The sequence below is a fragment of the Rhinolophus sinicus genome, linkage group LG09 (assembly GCF_036562045.2).
Source record: "Rhinolophus sinicus isolate RSC01 linkage group LG09, ASM3656204v1, whole genome shotgun sequence".
Taxonomy (NCBI): domain Eukaryota; kingdom Metazoa; phylum Chordata; class Mammalia; order Chiroptera; family Rhinolophidae; genus Rhinolophus; species Rhinolophus sinicus.
The window spans coordinates 52,071,944-52,094,770 of record NC_133758.1 but is presented as its reverse complement, the minus strand read 5'-3'; the positions used below and the strand labels follow the sequence as shown (position 1 = coordinate 52,094,770).

The 22,827-nt window shown below is 39.3% G+C and overlaps 1 long non-coding RNA gene and 1 pseudogene across 1 annotated transcript; one reads left to right on the top strand and one right to left on the bottom strand.

Annotated features, from left to right (window-relative positions):
• The first annotated feature begins 131 nt into the window (after window positions 1-131).
• LOC141573074 (elongin-A-like) lies at window positions 132-1,306 on the top strand (annotated as a pseudogene).
• Window positions 1,307-14,801: 13,495 nt separating this feature from the next.
• On the bottom strand, window positions 14,802-21,024 carry LOC141573172 (uncharacterized). The gene is made up of 3 exons (XR_012498801.1): window positions 19,832-21,024; window positions 19,623-19,708; window positions 14,802-18,495 (listed from the first exon to the last, which is right to left on the bottom strand). It is a non-coding gene; the product is annotated as an uncharacterized LOC141573172 (long non-coding RNA).
• Between the last annotated feature and the right edge of the window lie 1,803 nt (window positions 21,025-22,827).

Sequence of the window (22,827 nt, the reverse complement as noted above, 5' to 3'; positions counted from 1 at the left end):
AGAAAAAAAAGGTAAAAAAGAAAAAATAGAATAAAATGGAGCTGACTGACATAGGGGACAACATTAAACACACCAATAAATACACTTAAAAAGTCTTTAAAAAAACACAAAATAAACACACAGAAAGAATATTAGAAGGTATACCAGTCAAAAATTCCCATAATAAGATAAATCCAGCTCACTCAAGGGTTACTACTAGGTAGACCAAACTAAGAAATTTAGAGTCACACAATGCAGAAAGACACCCAACTTTCCAACTTCTAGAAAGCTGAGACATACAAAAGGGGAGAAAGAAAAAAGCCAGACAAGGTGCAGGAGAAGCTTTCTACCAGCCTCAAAGCTCCTAAATGGAATGTCAAGCCTCTCTTGGGAGAAGAAGCCAGCAGGCTCCCTCCTGGAAGTGGAGGAGGCAGATACGGAGGAAGAGGAGGAAGGTCAGTCACCCACCTTGTCTTTCGAGGCATACCTCAACTACGACCAGCCCACAAGGGGGAAAAAAAAAAAAGCTTATGAAGATGCCAGCCACCGTTCTCTGGGTAAGGACTCAAGGAGCAAAGGATCCCCAAGGTGCTAGGGACAGCTTGAACTCTGTGTAGGAATTACCTACGGAGAGGATGAACAAGTCTGAAAAGCTGCAGCCGTCCAGAGCCGGTCGGGACAAGCTGATAGAGGTCCCCGCAGACACAGCACCAGCATGGCCAGACCTCAGGTTTCCCAGGCTGCAGCCGGGTTGCTGTCCACCTCCTGCCTCTGAATGGATGCCCTCCTTTCAAGCCAAGCCCAGAGCACTGTCCTCACCTCAGGAGGCAGAGGAAGCTGGATTGAGCGGACGCAGAATGAACTCAAAGATGTGGGTCTTCGCTGGTTCCAAGCGAGCCTGTCTCCCCAAAATGATGACCTTGCACCAGCAGTGCATCTGGGTCCTTTGAAATAACTTCAGTTTACTCTTTCAAGTGGCGGGAGTTGCATATTTTGTTCTGGAACCCGTTCTGATGACATGTATGCCTGATCAGCTCCATCGCATAGAGAAATGCAATGGTATTGCCAGTGGAAGCAACCGCTCAGCGATGGAAAATGCACTGTCACCGCCACTTTCAGAAAGAAAGGCCGCAAGAGCTTGAGTTGTGACGTGAGATGTGCCTGCGGCTCCAGGATGCCCAAGAGCAGCGGTTACAACTAATGACGCTGAAGATCCGATCTGCACATGCCAACCGGCGCAATGTCTGACAGGCCAAGATGATCCTTTTGGAGGCTTTGGAAAGAGAAGGAGCGTCAGTCCCAGTGAAAGTGGAGGTCAAGCCAAACCCATGCCCCATGGGATACAGCTGTGCTCCCTGGGGCATTGTGGCCGGCTGGCTGCAGCTCTGACTCCACTACTCAGAATCTGGCCTACCAAGGCTCCAGCACCACCAGTGCCCGCTGGGCGAGAGTGGTCAGCAGCACCAAGTCTGCAAAGCCGATTGCCCCAATAATGACCAAGACCATTAAAGACTTCAAGACCAGATTCTTCCGCCCGATGATAAATCCGGGGCTGGCCTTGGAATGGAAGGGTGGGAGATGAGGGGTATGTGGGGTGGGGGGTAGGAGCGTGGAGAGGAACACAAGAACAGTTGGGGGGTGGGATGGTACTTCCACGGGAGACTGCAATCCTGGACTTTGTGGACTCTAACCCCTGTATTTGTGCAGTGTTACATCTGTGACCCTCAGCGCCACAGCCACTGTCTGCCTGCCTGCCTGGAGAGTGTATGTGCCTGTGTGCACGTGTATGTGTATACCCATGGAAATGGATCTGGGATAATACGCGGATATAGGCGTAGGACCACCCTTAGTGTATCTGGCTGGTGGGGATGTGGGGTTTCCACTGTATTGACTCTGAGTGTTACCCATCGTTAATTTCAACTGGTTGGATAATGTGGTAACCCATTGTGTCATACCGGGCCTACAAATGAATATACTCCTGAGAAGATTGATTTCAATCATGGCTGTCGGGGATTACTCGATCTAATAAATGCCAAGCTTTGGGATGTCATCACAACCCAGAACAAAGGGAACAATGCTTGGATGGTCTCCTCGATACATCGGGCAAAGATAACTGGCTCCCGCGTTCACCCAGTGTCGCCCCAATGAACCAACGTCACACAGCCACTTCCTCCTTGCTTGGACAGCGAGTGTGCCTGTGTGCATGGATACACGCATAGACCGGGAGTGGGGCGTGGGGGGTGGGGCGGGATAGCTGCAGGGATATGTGCTAAGGCTCACCGGGGGTGAACACCTTCAGGTATGGGACGGGATGTATGGGGGGCGGTGAAGTGGACTTGTGGGGTTTTTATTTGACTTTCTCTGTTGGTTACCGGCCACTTCTGGAAGCTGGACTGGTGATGGTGACAGTCATCTGTAGGCAAATCCCTTTCTCTGTCTAGCACTCAGCCCCTCACCCCCTTCAGAGATGTGTGGGTGGGCAGCGCTAACAGAGAACCTAAACTCTGTAGATTCAAATGGCAGCTTGTCCTCTTCCTGTCACGTGACCGCATGAAGGTCACTTGGATGCCCCTAGGCCTTGGGTCCCTCATCTGGGAAAACTGGGGACAAGGTAGGGGACTCCATGTCCTGGTCCCGCCCGCGCAGGGATGGGGCAGGCCTTCCATGGCCCAGGGGTGTGCCTAGATCTCCGCAGGGATGCCAGTTTAGCACCAAGGGGGCGAAAGGCGTATCACCAAGTGGTACAGGGGCTGGGGTCTCTCCTGGCCCCAACCCCGACCCTTAGCAGCTGGGTTATAGTTCAAGAGACTCTCTGTCTCGCCTGTCTCTGTGGCCCTTCCAGTGGAGAAGGGTGACACAATCGGTCGCCTGCCTAAACGCCAGAACGTCGGATGCCCAGCCAGGGACCCGATGGCCCCATGCAAGAGGTTGGCTCCTGCAAAAGGACACTCTGAGGCTGACAGAAGGGACTCTGGGGACAGCAATTCCCCCCTGCATCCAGCAGCTATTTTCAGAAGAAGGAGGAAACGGATCGGCAACAGCAAGCACCCTGCAGAGCTTCCAGCGGTGGATCACAGGGCCCACAGCGAAGGCAGAGAGCACAGAGCGTCCTCAGAGCTTGATAGCCCCAGCCACTGCCCCACGGTCGTGGGGGGAGAGAGGGGAAGAGGCCCTGCTCCCAAGTTTCACCGGTTCGCTCTTTAGGGCGAGACACTTCTGGCATAGGCCAGGCCGCCCCTCCCCGCTGGTGGGTCTTCATCAAGTGTCCTGGGACCCACACAGGAGCCCAGCCCAGGCCCACGCGGCACACCGGCAGCCTGGGAAAGGCCTCTTTGATGTCTCTTGGGACCGACAGGGGCTCTGCCAGGAACAACACTGGCGGACACCCCATGGAATGGGGGCCGTGAGTCCAAGTCAGCAACACCCCACAAGGACAAGTGCCCCATGGGTAACGGAGGACCTGAGAAGTTTCCTGCTTTGACCCTCCAGAGACCGCAGCACACAGTCTCCAGAAAAGAAGGCAGGGAAATTGATTTTGTGTCTGGGTTCTCAGTCATATAAGCAGTTCTTTTCTTTGAAATTTTTTTGGTCTGTATGGCCTGCGGAGCAATTTTCATCAAATGAACTTTGAGGCAAATGTACTATCATCAGACATTAAAGAGACTGCAGCAGTTAGAACATGAAACCTAGGGAGGTTAAGTCAAGAACTTCACGTGAGGTTGAACAATCACCAGGAAATCTAGGAGCCCAAACTCATGCCAAATCATAGATATATGTTCATAGAAGCCCTGAGAAGACCCTAAGGTTTCACCTCTGATAGGCCTTTAGGCTTCCCATATGCTAGACATGAAAGTTAAGACATAATTGTCAACAGCCTGGCTGTGATAGAGTGTCCCAAACTAAGCCAATCTGTGAACCCAGGAATGTTTTGTTTCTGTTTTTGTTTTTTTATTCTAGACCTTTAAAGAAATCTCTGACCAATGAGAAATTAATGAGACATCAGTGGCCATTTGTTACAATGAATACAGTCTTTACAATAATAATTTAGAAAAATCATTAAATAGGCTAGTCCAAGACACAACATGAAGAACAACAAACCCTGGGCAGGTGGATGAATCTGATTTACAGTGTAATGACATTATAGCATTCAAATATCCAATTTGCAATGAAAATTCATGAGGTGTGTAAAGGAACAACAAAATAAGTTTCATTTATAAGAAAAACTGTTAAAAGCCAGAGACAAAGAAACAATATTTAAAGCAGTCAGAGAGAAGTCAATCTTCACATTCAAGTTAATCCTCAATAAGGTTAACAATTTACTTCTCATCAGAAACCATGTATGCCAGAAAGCAGTTAGATGACATGTTTAAATTCTGAAAGAAAAATGATTGTGTTTTGCCTGCTAAGTGGTCTGAGCCAGACTCCTTACAGATGAGTCTGGGACATGGGGCTTCTGGCACCCAGAATACCCAGGTTTCTCTCATCCCAGGACTTCTCTGACAACTCCCCTAAACTCTTAAGATCCCGTGAGTTGGCCTTCCTCTGGGAAATGCAATCATTGGTACAGCATCTGGAACCTGATTCTGCCATTGTCTGAGCCACTCCTGACACTCAGCCCATCCCATCCATTTTATCCCTGGCCTCCATCAGGACCCACACTTACTTCCCCGTACACTCGAAGTCACATACCATACCCTGCAACTGCACCCTGTTGCTTTCTTGGAAAACCCAACACTCCACCTACCTCTAGCTAAAAGAAAATTTGATAAAGGGTCAATCCATCAATAAGATATTATCATCATACATATAGCCTCACTTAACAATAGTCCTTCATAATATCTGATGCAAACATTGATGGAAATGAAGAGAAAAATAGATAATTTTATTGTAGATTTTAATACCTCACTTTTAATAATGGATGGGACAACTAGACAAACGATCAACAAGGAAACAGAAAACTTGACCAACACTATAAATCAACTAGACCTAACAAACATTTATAGAACACTTTACCCAACAATAGCAGAATACACATTCTTCTCAAGTACAAAAAGGACATTCTCCAGGGTGGCCATATGTTTGGCCACAAATAACTATCAATAATTTTTAAGATATTGAAATCATACAAATTATCATCTATGACCACAATGGAACAAAAGAAGAAATCAATAATGGAAGTAAAACTAGAAAATGTACAAATATATGAAAATTAAACAACACACTCTTAAAAACCAATGGATCAAAGAAGAAATTGCAAGAGAAAATAAGAAAATACTTTTATACAAATGAAAACAAAAATACAACATACTAAAATTTATGAGGTGAAGTGAAAGCAGTGCTCAGGGGGAAATTTATACCTGTGAATGGCAACGTTAAAAACAAGGAAGATCTCAAACTGAAAGTTAATTATGCACCTTTAGGAACTAGAAAAAGAAGAACAAACTAAAACCAAAGCCAGCAGAGAAAAAAATTAGTATAGAGCTAAATGAAATAGAAAAACAAATAGAGTGAAAGTTCTTTGAGAAGACCTGCAAAATTGAAAAGCTAAGAGAAAAAGAGAGAAGATTCAAATTACTGAAATCAGAAAGTACCAACCTTACATAAATAAAAAGGAGTATATGACAATACTATGAAAACTTGTACGTGACAAATTAGATAACCTAGATGAAATGAACAAATTCATAGAAACAACAAACTACCAAAGCTGACTGAAGAAGAAATAGAAAAATCTCATGACCTATAATTAGTAAAAACTTTGAATCAGTAATCAAAAACCTGGCAGCAAAGAAAAGCCCAAGACCAGGTGACTTCATTGGTGAATTCTACCAAACAATAAAAAAATTGAAACTGAACTTTATTAAACTCTTAAAAAAAACAGAAGGGGATGGAATACTTCTTAACTCATTTTATGAGGCCAGCATTACCCAATGCCAAAGTCAGAAAAGGGCATTATAAGAAAAAAAAAATAATAACAGTCCAACATCCATGATGAATATAGATACAGAAATCCTCAACAAAATACTGTCAACTGAACCCAACAGCATGTTAAACATATTATACACCATTATCAAGTGGAATTTATCCCAGAAATGCAAGATGAGTCAACATAAGAAAAATAAATCATTCAATACACTACATTAATAGAGCAATGAAGAAACACACACACACACACACAAACACACACACGATCATTTCAATTGATGGAGCAAAAGCATTTGACAAAATCTAACACGCTTTCATGATAAAAACACTTAGTGAGCTATAAATAGAAGGATACTTCCTCATAAGATAAAGGGTATTCATGAAAAAAACCCACAACTAACATCATAGTGATGAAAACCTGAAAATTTTCCTCCTAATGTCAGGAACAAGACAGGGATGCCTACTTTTGCCACTTATATCCAAAATTTTACTAACTGTTTTATCCAGAACAATTAAGAAATAAAATGAATCCAAATTGTAAAGAAAAAAATAAAACTATCTTTATTCAAAGATGACATGATCTTATATATAAAAAATGTTTAAAAATTCTCATAGAAACTATTAGAGCTAATAAATGAATTCAGCAAGTTGCAGGGCACAAGATCAACACACAAAACTTTAATTGTATTTCTATACACTAACAATAAACAACATGAAAGTAAATTAAGAAATTAATTGCATTTACAATAGCTTTAAAAAGAATAAAATAGTACAGAATAAACTTAACTGAGACAGTGAAAGACTTATACGTTAAAAACCAGAAGATATTGTTGAAAGAAATTAAAGACCTAAATAAATGGAAATGCATCCTTTCTTCACAGACCAAAAGACTTAATATTGTTAAGATGGCAATACTCCCCAAAGCAATTTACAGATTCAGTGCAATACCTATTAAAATTCCAATAGCTTTTTTTTTTTTTTTTTTTTTTTGCAGAAATGGAAAAGCCAATCCTGCAGTTCACATGAAATTGCAGGGGACCCTAAATAGCCAAAACAATATAGAAAAAGAAGAGCAAAGTCCCAATTGCAAAACTTACGAGGGGTTTCCAGTCAAGATGGCGCAGTAGGTAAACACTGTGCTTACTTTCTCTGATGACATCAAAATTTCAACTAAGCTACAAAACAACCATCATTAAGAATTGCCAAAAATCTTGCTGAATCAAACCCTACAGCTAAGGACATGCTGAAGCCACCTTGAAACTGGTAGGAGGGGCAGAGACACAGAATGGACTGGTCTCACAACCAAGAGTGACCATTAAAAATTGGGAGGGATATCTCAGCTATGGAGGTCCCCCTGGAGGAGTGAGGGGCCCCAGCCCTTCCCCAGCCCAGGGTTCCAGTGCCAGGGAGAAAGTTCCCCATAATTTCTGGCTGTGAAAACCAGTGGAGATTGTGACTGAGTGAGATGGAAGGGGATGCACTCTGGGAAGCTCCTCTTAAAGGGACAATGTGCACATTTACCCACCGACAGAATCACTAGCTCTGAGTCTAGCACTGGGGCAGCAGTTAGAGAGGAAACAGGGACATACAGAAAGCAGGGGGAGGGGTTTGGGGGAAATGCGGAGGGGTGAGTGGAACTGAGATGTCTGGCTTCAAGACAGGGGCTGGAGGGGTGTTCTCCTGGGTGGAAGAGCTGGTGGAAGTCATTGTTTCTTTGTTGATCCCTTCCCCTTCCCTGTGTGCAGATGCAGGCAGATGCCATGTCTGAGTCTCCATCAAGCTGCTTAACACCAATGGTAATTTGGTCATGACCTGGTGATTTGAGACCCCAGCCCACCCAACTTTCAGGCACACCCAAGCCACTTCCAGTGGCTTTTATGTACAAATGGCCTGCCTTGGCTCATGCTCAAACTTTCCTAGAGTCTCTCAAAGATTCACGGAACCCAGAGAAGCAGCATCTGGCTTGAACATGTCTTACACCTTTGGCTGAGTCGCCCTACACACAGCACTAGTGGCAGCCAGCCTTGATTTGCAGCTGGGCCTCTCAAGTCACTTTTGAGCATGGCACAGGCAGTGGCCATCTTCAGATTTCTTTGTGGCTTCTGCTGGGTGGCCCTGGGTGGGACACAGGCTGCGGCTGAAGTTGACCTGCAATGGTCGCCTCCCAGGCTTCAAAATAAGCTAGATCACCCAGCCACCTCCAAGTATGACACACCCAAGGGGCAGACTATACAGGCATCAGAGCCCTGCTGAGCAGATGCTGCTCTGTGGGGTCAGTCCCTGCACCACAACTCATTCACTGTAGTCAAGGCCAGTCATCACAACCAGTGAACTCGAGGGTCAGTCCTTCCCATTGATGTGCAAATAGAAACCAATGCTCAATTACAAGAGGAAGGCACACACAACCCACACAAGGGAAACACCTGGAGTGTGGCTCAAGTGACCAGGAAGACTGTGCCACTGAGCCCCCTAGCACACCTACTACATAAGGCCACTCTACTAAGACCAGGACATAGCAGCCCTGCCTAATACGTAGAAAAAAACACAGGGTGGCAGCCAAAATGGGGAAAAAAGAAACATGTCCCAAATAAAAGAGTAGAACAAAGCTCCAGAAAAGGAACTAAACAAAATGTAAACGAGTGATCTACCAGACGCAGAGTTCCAAACACTGGTTATAAGGATGCTCAATGACCTCAGGGAGAACTTCAACAAAGAGACAGGAGACATAAAAATGGAGATAGAGAACATAAGTAAGAACAAGTCAGAAATAAAGAATACAATAATGGAAATGAAGAATACATTACAGGGAATAAACAGATTAGATGAAATGGAATCAAAACAGTGATTTAGAAGATAAGGTAACAGAAAACACCCAATCAGAAGAGCAAAAAGAAAAAAGAACCCTCAAAACTGAGGAGAGTTCAAGGGGCCTTTGGGACAACCTCAAACATACCAACATTTGCATTATAAGGCTACCAGAAGGAGAAGAGAGCAATGAATTGAAACTTATTTGAAGGAATAATGATGGGAAACTTCCCTAACCTGGTGAAGGAAATATATATACAAGCCCAGGATGCACAGAGAATCCCAAACAAGATGAACCCGAACAGGCCAACAGCAAGACACATCAAAATTAAAATGACAAAGATAAAAGACAAAGAGAAAATCTTAAAAGCAGCAAGAGAAAAGCAGTTAGTTACTTACAAGGGAGTGACCGTAAGACTATCAAATGATTTCTCAACAGAAACTTTTCAGGCCAGAATTGATTGGCACAAAACATTCAATGTGATGAAAAGCAAGGATCTACGAGGTTGGACAATTAAGTTTGTGAACTCATCCTAGAAAATACCTCATTGCTGAATATCACTATGATCACTTTTGAAGTACTCCCCTTGGGAATCTATGCACTGATGCCAGCACCTAGCCCATCCTTCAAAGCAATTTTGCAACTCTTTCTGGAATGGCCATCAGAACTGTCATCGTATTACACTTGATGTCCTGAATGTCATAAAAATTTCTTCCTTTGAACATTTCCTTTATCTTGGGGTAAGAAATAAGTCATTGGGGGGGTCAGATTAGGTGAGTAGGGAGGGTGTTCCAATACAGTTATTTGTTTACTGGCTAAAAACTCCCTCACAGACAGTGCCTTGTTAGCTGGTGCATTGTTGTGATGCAAGAGCCATGAATTGCTGGTGAAAAGTTCAGGTCGTCTAACTTTTTCACGCAGCCTTTTAAGCACTTCCAAATAGTAAACTTGGTTAACTGTTTGTCCAGTTAGTACGAATTCGTAATGAATAATCCATCCGATAGGGGCTGGGGGGTGGGAGATGAGGGTAAGGGGGATCAAATATATGGTGATGGAAAGAGAACTGACTCTGGGTGGTGAACACACAATGGGATTTATAGATGATGTAATACAGAATTGTACACCTGAAATCTATGTAATTTTACTAACAATTGTCACCCCAATAAATTTAAAAAATAAATTAAAAAAAAAACAAAACAAAAAACATTGTTGCAACAAATTTGCAAACTTAATTATCAGATCTCGTACAACCAAGACTACTCTATCCAGTAAGGCTATCATTTAAAATCAAAGGACAGATAAAGAGCTTCCCAGACAAGAAAAAACTAAAGGAGTTCATCACCACCAAACCAGTATTACAAGGAATCTTGGACTTCTAAAACAAAAAGTAATGATAATAATAGCAATAAAAATATGAATAATAAAATAGCTATAACTACATACCTATCAACAATTACTTTCGGAGAGTGACATCATAGAAATGGCAGCAGTGAGGTGGTCTTCTTGAGTTCTCCTCCAGAACTTACCACAAATTCAACATCTATAACGCATCAAAGAACTCTCTGCTCATCACACAGAACAGCTAACAGATTCGTACAAGGATTACTTGACGGTGGGCAAACTGGGCGAGCAGGGGAAGAGGGAAGGGAGCGGAGTGGAGACGAGGCCCGCATCCGTGGCTATGGAGATGCAGGGGTTCCCAGGACATAACAGAGACCACAAGAACCAGGAGGTGGGCTCTTTCCCTGTGTCCCACAGCTGATCTCTCCTGCTGAGAGAGCAGCATATCCAGTGGTTAGAGGCAGTAACCTCAACTGAGACCTCCAAGTGGGCCCTAGGTCAGACAGAGAATGTAAACACCATACCTGGGCCCCTCTCCCCACTCTCCCAATCCTACCCCGCCCTTCCAGAGACTCAAGCAGCCCCTGAACTGAGGAGTAGTGTCAGATTACAGAGGAGCAGTAGTGCTCAGGGTCTGGGAGGACCCGGTTTGCAGCTGCTGTGGCCCAGGGAAGAGGCTGGGAAGAGTGTGACATGGCTGGGAGAGAGATGACTCCTCCATCCCCAGCCCCCACCCTTTCTGGCCTGCCTAGGGCAGGGCAATTACAACTTTGGAGACACTCCCAGGGGTCAGCAGCAGGTGGTAGAGGCAGCTTGGGGCTTTCAGCAGCTCAGAAATCTCATGCGCCACACACACACACACACACACACACACACACACACACACACACAGAAGAAGTGCTCTAAGACTCAGGAGACCTGGGCACAGGGCTGGCTGTGTTACTCTCAGTGCAAATACGTGCAGGCAAGAACAGAAACTGCATTGACTTTGTAAAAACTACCATCCATACCCCATAGCTCTACTCATCTAGAACTCAGTCCCAGCGTCACTCTGGGCACCAGGTGACTGACTCTGCCTGCACAAAACGCAGAGGACTCTTTGGTACAGCAGAGGGCAGCCTGGAGATTACTTAGTGGGCTTAAGCCAAGACTGGCGCTTTTTTTGTTTTGTTTTGATTTTGTATTTATGATATTTTTGGCTGTGTTGAGTGTGAGTTATTGGTTGTTTTTACATGTGAGTGTATTTGGTGTTTTATTTGTTGTTGTTGTTGCTGTTGTGCTTGGTGATTTGCTTTGTTCTGAAATTGCCCTACACCAGGGCCCAGCCCAAGAGGCACAAGATTCAACACACCTAGAGGCCAACTCCAGACCAAACCCGAGTATTACCGGGTTTGACCTACAAGTGACACATCCAGAGGGAATTCTCTACAGGCACAAGAGCCCACAGCCCTGGACCAGATGGCTTTACAGGTGAATTTTACAAAACCTTCAAAAAAGAATTATCACCTATTCTCTTCAAACCATTCCAAAAAATCCAGAAGGAGGGAAGGCTCCCAAACACTTTTTATGAGGCTACTATCACCCTGATCCCAAAATCAGACAAAGACATTGTAAGAAAAGAAAACTACAGGCTGATATCCTTAATGAACATAGATGCAAAAATCCTCAACAAAATATTAGCAAACAGATTTCAGCAATACATCAAAAAGATCATACACCATGATCAAGTGTGATTCATTCCTGGTATGCAAAGGTAGTTCAACATCTGCAAATCAATTAATGTGATACACTACATTAACAAAATCAAAAGTAAAATCATATGATCATATCAATAGATGGCAGAAAAAGCATTTGACAAAATCCAGCAGCCATTTATGATAAAAACTCTTAAGAAAGTGGGAATAGAGGGACCATATCTCAACATAATACAGGCCATATATGATAAACCCACAGCTAACATCATACCCAATGGGGAAAAGCTAAAACCATTCTTCTTGAGATCAGGAACAAGGCAAAGTTGCCCACTTTCTCCACTTCTATCCAACATAGTGCTGGAAGTTCTAGCCACAGCAATCAGACAAGAAAAAGAAATAAAAGGCATCCAAATTGTTAACAAGGAAGTAAAACTGTCATTATATGCAGATGACATGATACTATATGTAGAGAACCCTAAAAACTCCACCAAAAAACTATGAGAACTGATAATGAATTTACTAAAGTAGCAGGATACAAAATTAATATTCAGACATCAGTTGCATATGTATATACCAATAATAAAATATCAGAAGGAGAAATTAAGAAAACAATCTCATTTGCAATTGCTTCAAAGACTATAAAATACCTGGGAATAAATTTAACCAAAGAAGTAAAAGATCTGTACTCAAAAAATTATAAGTCACTGAAGAGAGAAATGAAAGAAGATACAAATAGATGGAAACACATACCATGCTCATGGATAGGAAGAATTAATATAGTTAAAATGTCCATACTGCCTAAAGCAATATACATATTCAATGCAATTCCTATCAAACTACCAATGACGTTTTTTACAGAAATAGAACATATAATCCTAAAATTTATATGGAACCATAAAAGACCCCAGATAGCCTCTGCAATCTTGAGAAATAAGAACAAAGTGGGAGGGATAATGATACCTGACATCAAATTATACTACAAGGCTACAGTAATCAAAACAGCATGGTACTGGCTTAAAATCAGACATGTAGACCAATGGAAAAGAATAGACAGCCGAGAAATACATCCATGCCTATATGGTCATTTAATCTACGACAATGGAAGCAAGAATTTACAGTGGGGTAAAGACAATTTTTTCAATAAATGGTGCTGGGAAACCTGGACAGACACATGTAAAAAATGAAGCTGGACCACCTCCTTACACCATATACAAAAATAAATTCAAAATGGATTAAAGCTTCAATGTAATATCTGAAACCATAAAACTCCTACAAGAAAATATAGGAAGAAAGTTTACAGACATTACCTGGAGTAGGATTTTTACTGATATAGTCCCTCGGGCAAGGGAAGTAAGAGAAAAATTAAACCTGTGGGATTACATCAAACTAAAAAGTTTTTTCACAGCAAAGGAAACCATCAATAAAACAAAAAGGGATCCTACTGGATGGGAAAAGATATTTGTCAATGATATATCCGATAAGGGGTTAATATCCAAAATTTATAAAAACCTCACTCTACTCAACTCCAAAAAACAAACAACCCAGTTAAAAAATGGGCAGAGGACACGCAGAGACATTTTTCTAAAGAGGACATACAGATGGCAAACAGACATATGAAGAAATGCTCAAACTCACTAATCATTAGAGAAATGCAAATAAAAACCACAATGAGATACCACCTCACCCCAGTCAAAATGGCTATCATCAATAAATCAACAAACAACAAATGTTGGCGAGGATGTGGAGAAAAGGGAACCCTTGTGCACTGTTGGTGGGATTGCAGATTGGTTCAGCCACTATGGAAAACAGTATGGAGGTATCTCAAAAATCTGAAAATGGAACTACCTTATGACCCAGCAATTCCACTCCTAGGTATCTATCTGGAGAAATCCAAAACTCTAATTTGAAAAAATTTATGCACCCCTATGTTTCTTGCAGCAGTATACACAATAGCCAAGACATGGAAACAACCGAAATGCCCATGGGTAGACGACTGGTTTAAGAAACTGTGGCACATTTATACAATGGAGTATTACGCATCTGTGAATAAGAAGGAAATCTTATCATTTGCAACAATATGGATGGACCTAGAGAACATTATGTTAAGTGAAATAAGTCAGATAGACAAAGACAAATACCATATGATCTCACTTATATGTGGAATCTAAAGAAAAGAATAAATGAATGAACTAGTCAAAAACAGTCTCAGAGATATAGAGGAAAAACTAGGGTTGCTAGATGGGAGGGGGGATGGGGACAAGGGGGAAGGTGAGGGGATTAGAAAGCACAATTGGTAACCACAAGATTGCCATGGGGATACAAAAGTCAATTTGGGGAATGTAATCAATAATGTTGTAAAGATTTTGTAGGATTCCTGATGGATACTTGTCTCATTAGGGAGACTACCTCAGGGCTGATGTAGATGCCTGATCACTGCACTGTACACCTGAAGCTGAAGCTGAAAAATAATGTCAACTACAATTTTACATATATATATATATATATATATATATATATATATATATATATATGTATGTATGTATGTATTTGCAAGAAGTGGAGTATAGCATTAGGAATAGAGGCAGTGGAAATGTAATGGCTGTATGCAAAGTCAGGGGGGTAGTAGATGAGGAGAAGGGGGTTATCTCTGTGTGAGGGATATAAATGATAAATGTCTAACTATTACATTGTTTTGTACACCTGAAACTAATTTTTTAAAAAAATGTTTAAAAATACCTAAAAAATAATAAAAAATAAAAAAGTAAAAAAGTTACTTTCAATGTAAATGGACTTAATGCTTCAATCAAAATATAGGGGAGCTGAATGGATAAGAAAACTAGACCCTTACGTATGCTGCTTACAAAATACTCACTTCAGATTGAAAGACACACACAGACTGAAAGTAAAGGGATAGAAAAAGATATTTCATGAAAATGGAAACAAACAAACAAACAAACAGCTCAGGCCTCAATAGTTATATCAGATATCAGACAAAACAGACTTTAAACAAAGACTGTAACGAGAGACAAAGAAGGACCTAGGGATCCTACTTCTGGGTATTTATCTGAACAAACCCAAAATGCTACTTCAAGGGGATATGCTCATCCATGTGTTCATTGCAGCATTATTTACATAAGCCAAGATATGAAGGCAACCTGGGTGTCCCTGGATGGATGAATGGATAAGGTAGAGGTGGTACATATATACAGTGGAATATTATTCAGCCATGAAAAAAATCTTGCCATCTGCAACAACATGCATGGACCTACAGGGTTTTGTGCTGAGTGTAGTAAGTCAGACAGTGAAAGACAAATATATGATTTCACTTATAAGTGTAATCTAGAGACCAAAATAAACAAACAAAACAGAAACAAACTCATAGATACAGAGAACATTTTAATGGTTACCAGATGGGAGGGGGGTTTAGAGGAGGGTGAAAAGGGAAAGGATTAAGAAGTCCAAATTGGTTGTTACACAGTAGTCATGGGGATGTAGAGTATAGCATAAAAAATATAGTCAATAATGTTGTAATAACTATGTATGGTGTCAGATGGGGACTAGATCTATCAGGGTGATAGATGGGAATGGGGTTGGGAGCAGCGTGAAAAGGTGAAGGGATTAAGAAATACAAATTGGTAGTTACAAAATAGTCACAGAGATGTAAAGTACAGGGAATATAATCAATAATATGGTACTAACTATGTATAATGCCAGGTGGGTACTAATCAGGGGGATCACTTCCTAAATTATATAAATGTCTAACCACAATGCTGTACACCTGAAACTAATATAAAATAATATTAAATGTCAACTCTAATTGAAAAAATAAAATAGGGAGGAAAAGGTAAAGAAGAATAAGAGGTTCAAAGTTCCAGGTATAAAACAAGTCTTGATGATGTAATGTATAGCATAGAAATACAGTCAATAATATTGTGATAGTGTGGTACAGTGTCAGATGGTTGCTGGACTTATCCTGGTGATCACTTCTTTCACATCGGGCATATAATCAACAATGTGGTAATAACTCTGTAGTGCCAGGTGGGTACTATTGAATAACTATGATGTATACCTGAAACTAATATAACATTATTTGTTAGCTATATTTTAATAAAAATCTTTTAAAAACACTTATTACAAAGCTAAAGTAATCAAAATAAGATGATGTTGGCATAAAAATATACCATAAAGAAAGGTAGGTATATGTGAAATTATATACATATAGATCATGGAAGAGAATTAGATTTTATAAATAAATCTATATATCTATTGTCACTTTATTTCAACAAGTTTTTCAAGACCATTCAATAGGGAAAGAATAGTCTCTTCAAAAAACAGTGCTGGGACAACTGGATATCCACATATAGAAGAAGAAAGTCGAAACTTTATCTCATACTAAATACAAAAATTAACTCAAAAAAGTCTGAAGACCTAAATGTAAGAGTTAAACTATAAAACTCTTTGAAGAAAAGATAGGGGTAAATCTTTATGAGCATGTGTTTGGCAATGGTTTCTTACATATAATATCAAAATTACAAGCAAGAACACAAAAATACAGATAAATCGGACTTCATCAAAATTAAAAACTTTTGCGCATCAAATGACACAATCAAGAAGAAAAGAAAACCACAGAATCAGAGAAAATATTTGCAAATCATATACAGGCATACCTCATTTTATTGTGCTTTGCTTTATTGTGCTTGCCAGATACCACATTTTCATCAAAATTGAGGCAAGACCCTCTACTAACAAAAAGATTATGACTTGCTGAGGGCTTAAATGATAGTTAACACTTTTTGGCAAAAAGTATTTTTAAATTAAGGTATGTATATTGATTTTTAGATATAATGCTATTGTGTACTTAATAGACTACAGTATATGGTGTAAACATAACTTTTATATGCACTTGGAAACCAAAAAATTCATGTGACTAACTCTTTTGTGATATTTACTTCATTGCAGTGGTCTAGAACTGAAAATCTTCAAGGTATGCCTGTATTTGATAAGGGCCTAGGATCTAGAATGTATAAAGAAGTTTTATAATCCAACAACTAAAAGACAAAACAACCCAATTCAAAATTGGTGAAGGACTGCAATAGACAGTTCTCTAAAGAATGATCATGAACACATGAAAAGGTCAACATCGATAGTTCTTTAGGGAAATGCAAATCAAATTATAATGAGAAACAAATTCACAACCACTACGATAGCTGTAATTAAAAAAAAAAGGAAAATAATAAGTGTTGACAAGGATGTAGAGAAATTGGAACCCTCATACACTGCTGGTGGGAGTGTAAAATGATGCAGCTCTTTCTTAATAAGTTACTTTATGACCTAGCAACTCCACTGCTAGGTATATACCCTAAAGAATTGAAAAGAGACGTTCAAACAAAAACCTGTACATGAATGTTAATAACAGCACTATTTGCAATACTCTCAAAATGAAAACAACCCAAATGTCCATGAGCTAGTAAATAAATAAACAAATGTGGTACACAGTAGAATATTATTCAACCATAAAAAGTAATGAAGTACTGATAAATGCTGCAACATGGATGAACCTAGAGAACATGCTAAGTGAAGAAGCCAAGCAGAAAAAGCAACATATTGCATGATTCCATTGAATGAAATATCCAGAATAAGCAAATCCATAGAGAACAAAAAGCAGCTTAGTGATTGCCTGGGGCAGGGGGAAAGGGCTATGGGAGTGACTGCTTAAACGGTCTGTCCCCTTTGGGGGTGATGAACATGTTCTGGAACCAGATAGAGGTGATGTTTACATAACACTGTGAAAGTACTAAATGCCACTGAACTGCACACTTTAAAAAGGTTAAAATGGTGAATTTTAGGTTATGTGACTTTAAACAATAAAAATCATTATTCAAATGGCTGTTTATAGACATTATCTCTGCCTACACCTCACTGTGTGTCAAATATTTCTGAAAGTGACTATCAAAATGCACAAATAGCACCTTGCCTTAAATAATTATTATTTCTGTTACCTTGTCAATATTCAATTGCAAACCCTTGGAAGCCAGAGTCAGTGTACTAATCTCTTTGTATTGTCACAGTGCCACTTTCAACATCTTACATATAATAGTCCTTAATGTATTGGTTGGTGCAAAAGTAATTGCGGTTTTGGACCATGAATTTTAAATCATTATAACTTGGCCCAAATACATCTTTATTAATAAAAATTGGAACCATTACAATCAACACCTTTTTGCTAACGAGAAATGTTTATTTATTTCCATAGCATAAAATTCCTTGCTTCGGGATTCGATGAACTCTTGGAAAGCATTTTCTATATCCTGCTGGTTGTGGAAGCATTTTCCCTGAAAAAAGTTGGCGAGAGGTCAGGTGAATATGGCGGATGAGACAAAACATTGTAGCCCAATTCATTCAACTTTTGAAGCATTGGTTGTGCGATGTGTCATCAGGCATTGTCATGGAGAAGAATTGGGCCCTTTCTGTTGACCAATGCCAGCTGCAGGTGTTGTAGTTTTCGGTGCATCTCATTGATTTGCTAAGCATACTTATCAGATGTAATGGTTTTGCCAGGATGCAGAAAGCTTCAAGGCCCTCGTCTCCTTTGCAAAACTTCTTGAACCACCACCGCACTGTACATTCGTTAGCAGTTCCTGGGCAAAATGCATTGTTGATGTTGCGAGTTGTCTCGGCTGGTTTATGACCTATTTTGAACTTGAATAAGAAAATCACTTGAATTTGCTTTTGGTCTAACATCATTTCCACAGCCTAAAATAAATATAAAATAAACAGCAAGCAATAAGTCATTAGCAAAAAAAACATAAAGTGAGAAATGCACATTAAAACGATGTATGACATAACCACATTTAAGAATGTATTCCAATATCAAATGGCAAATTTCAACAATGCAAAAACCTCAATTACTTTTACACCAACCTAATGCCTCACAGGGAGGAGTCAAGCCCCAAAAATGTATCAAAGCCCCAAAGCTCTAAAATGCACAATAATAAGCAGCATAAACACCCTCTAATAACTTTCCTGGATCACCTATTTTGAACCATGCACATTCACAGTTTCTAATCTTTACAACTATCCTGCAAGGTGAGTACCTCAAGGTACTATGTACCACAAGGACAGATAGCTGTTTAGCTAATACCAAGAATTAGTTAAAGTGAAAATATCATAGACAATAATTCAAATGAACTTTAAATAATTTATTTTAATTAAAAACATATAAACATTCATTTACTCATCAATCTTTTCTTAAGGAACCAGGGACTTTCTTTGCCCAATTGTTCACCAATATTGCATACATCTCACTTATAATGCATAGGCTACAACTTCCAGTTTTGGTTTCTTTACTGAGAAGGAAGAACTTAGAAATGCTTGTGAAATCATTAGAGCCCTGATTCCTTCTATATTTTTACGTCCCCTATCACAACCACTAACTTACAGTTCTCTTATTTATACCTCACTCATCAGCAGCATTTTTAGTCATGTTTTATATTGCCTTCCTAACATATTAACTTGGGTTTCATGGAGACAACTCTCTTTTTAAATTTTTTAATAATTATTTTGTTTATTAATTTTTCTCTCTTTTTAAAAATCAACTTTGAAACTATTCATATAATTACAACAAAAAGAACAGTCGACATAAATAAGTTTGGGAATTAAAACAACTTACGGTTAATGGGCATACAACTCAGATGGTGGCAGCAGAAATGCTTGGAGTATAGGGAGTAGTCACACCTTTCAAACTTTAGTGTGTGCAAGAATGAGAGAGAGAGAGAGAGAGAGAGAGAGAGAGAGAGAGAGAGAGAGCTTATTGAAATGCAGATTCTGATTCTGCAAGTCTGGAAATAGGACCTGAGATTGTTCATTTCTAACAAACTCACCGGTGATGCAGTGCTGACGGTCTATGGTCCACATTCCCGGAGCAAGGAGCTAAAAGCAGGCTATGGGCATCAGCCAGTATATTTTCCTGAAGAAACAGGAAAGTCAATGAATCTAGGGCACTGGTAAATATGAAAGCTTCTGTTCTACTAGGTTATGATTCTCATCACATCAGTGAGGAAGCTGAGCACCAAGAAGCTGAAGGACTTACCCAAAGAGGCGCAGAAGGGAGTGGGCAAGCAGGAATTCAAACACAGGTCTGTTTGGCTCCAAAGCCCATACTCTTTCCATTGCAGGTGTAAGAAAAAGCCAAAGCACAGAGCACAAGGCACCCATGGAAGGCTGTAGGAAACGATGGCAGCTCTGCTTAACCTGCTCAGAGGAAATAACAAAATGAAAAAGCAGTTTCCAGGGCAAGATCTGTGTCTTTCCAGATTTCTTACAAATCATTAGAAGGGTCAGCTAAAGTAAGAGATTTCACATTCTCTTCCTTAAATTTATGTATTGTCACAAGAACTTTGGGCTTCCAAAGTTCCAATCACTGTTTATTTTTATCAACATCATTTCCTCCAACATCCTGGTGCTCGTCAAGTGAATTAAAACTGAAAAAGTGAACGTACTGGCTCTCTGTAGTCTGAAAAAATGATCAGAAACCAGGCACAAGTAAAGAATTGGGCACAATATAATACAGCACAGTACAGCCTACATTACTCCCTATGAGAATGGTTGCTCCAGAAATAGAAAGTTGTTGTGTGTTTGTTTTTTTTTAAATCAGACTGCTCATTTGAATTCATATTCACTGCTTTATTATGCTGAAAATTGCACATGATTTTTTCAGATCTTTGGCTCAATAATCACTTTGATGTTTTATTTATTGATGCAAAAAAGGACTTGCCTTTCAAGTTTGTTATCTCTCATTTCAATGGAATTTTTCAAAGTATTTAGAAACTAGCTCCATAGTACTGTCTACTCAGTTTGAAATTGGCACAGGATTCCGAAGTATTATTGGTGCCCCTGGGTATTTCCTGCCATTTAGTTTCAAGCTAATAAGGAAATGCAGAGGTTGGCTAGAGTTTGCTATGAATACTGTAGATAGACATTTGTGCTGGAACACACTCAAAGAAGATTCTTTAGAGAATGCATTTTATCATACCAGGGACTTTGTTTTCTTGGCTATTGAAATTATTTATATTTGGAAATCAGAGCTATTTCTCATCTTTGACCAACTCTTTTGTAAAATCTCAACTTCCATGTTTATGCAATCCATCTGTGACATCATCCAGTTGTTTCCATGGCAAAAAAAAAAAAAAAAAAGTAATATCCAAGGAAGAGACTATATAAAATGTAAATTGTTTCTTTTTTTTTTTTGAGAAAGGTCTATTCCATTCCTTTACCCATTTTTAAATCGAAGTTTGTTTGTTGGGTATTTTATTTTCTATTGAGATGTAAGAATTCCTTACATATACTTTGGATACTAACCCTTTACCAGATATGAGTTGCAATATATCTTCTCATTCCATAGGCTGCTTTTTTATTTTACTGTTTCCTCTGCTGTGCAGAAGATTTTTGTTTTAATATAGTCCCACTTGTTTAGTTTTGCTTCTGTTGCCTGTGCTTTTGGAGTCTTATCCAAGAAATCAATGCCAAGACTAATGTCATGAAGCCTTTCTCCTGTGTTTTCTTCTTAGGAGTTTTACAGCTTCAGTTCTCCAAATATAAGCCATTAACCCATTTTGATTTGATTTTTGTGTATACTGTAAGAGTCAGATTATACTTTTTTTTTTTTTATCTAGATATCCAGTTTTTGTTGAAGAGACTATCTTTGTGCATTTTGGCACCCTTGTGTGAACAGTTCACTGTGTAAGTGTGGGTTTATTTCTGGTCTCTCTATACTGTTCCATTGGTCTATGTGTCTGTCTTTATGCCAGACTATTATAACATACTGGTTTATAACATGCTATTTTAATTATTATGGCTTTGCAATATATTTTGAAATCAGAAAGTGTGATGCCTCCAGCTTTTTTTTTCTTTCCCAAGATAGCTATTTGGGGTCCTTTGTGTCTCCATATAAATTTTGGGATTGTTTTTTTTCTTTTTCTGAAAAAAAGGCCATTGATATTTTGATTGAAATTACATTGACTCTTTATATCTCTCTGGGTAATATGGACATTTTAATAATATTCTTCCAGTACATGAACATGGGATGTCTTTCCATTTATTTATGTCTTCTTTAATTTCTTTCATCAGTGTTTTATAGTCTTCAGTGTACAAAAATTTCACCTCCTTATTTAAGTTTACTCCTAGTGTGAAAAAGCAACCTATGGGATTGAATAAAATATATGCAAACTGTATATCTGACACAGGATTAATATTCAAAATATGTAAGGAACTTTTACAACTCAATAGCAAAAAACAAACAGACAAATAATCTGATTAAAAATGAGTAAAGATTAAAAAGAATTATACACCATGACTAAGTGAGATTTATTCCAGGTGTGCAAGACTGGTTCAACATTTAAAAAAGTCAATTAATGCAATCATCACATCAATAGGCTAAAAAAGAAAAATCACATGATAATTTCAATGATGCAGAAAAAGCAGTTGTCAAAATTCAACATCCATTCATGATTAAAAACTGTCAGTAAACTATGAATAGAAGACTTGACAAAGTCCTCAACTTGATAAAGACTACAAAAACTTTACAGCTAACATCACACTTAATGGTGAGAAACTTGAAGATTTTCCACTAAAATCAAGGACAAGGAAAAGATATCGTCTCACTATTCCTTTTCAACATCATACTGGAAGTTCTAGCTAACGTAATAAGGTAAGAAAAAGAAATAAAATGTACATAGATTGTGAAGAAAGAAAGAAAACTGTTTGTTCGCAGATTATATGATCACCTATGTAGAAAATCTGAAAGAATCAACAATAAAACCCCTGGAACTAATAAGCAATTATAGCAAGACTACAGGATACAAGGTTAATATATAAAAGTCATTTACTTTCCTATATACTAACAATGAACAAATGCAATTTGAAATTAAAAGCACATGCCATTTACATCAGCACCCTAAAAATTAAATACTTAGCTCTAAATCTAAATATGTACAAGATCTATATAGGAAAACTACAAAATGAACTAATTTTTTTTAAAAAAATAAATAAAGAAACATTCCATATTAATGGATAGAAAGACTCAATATT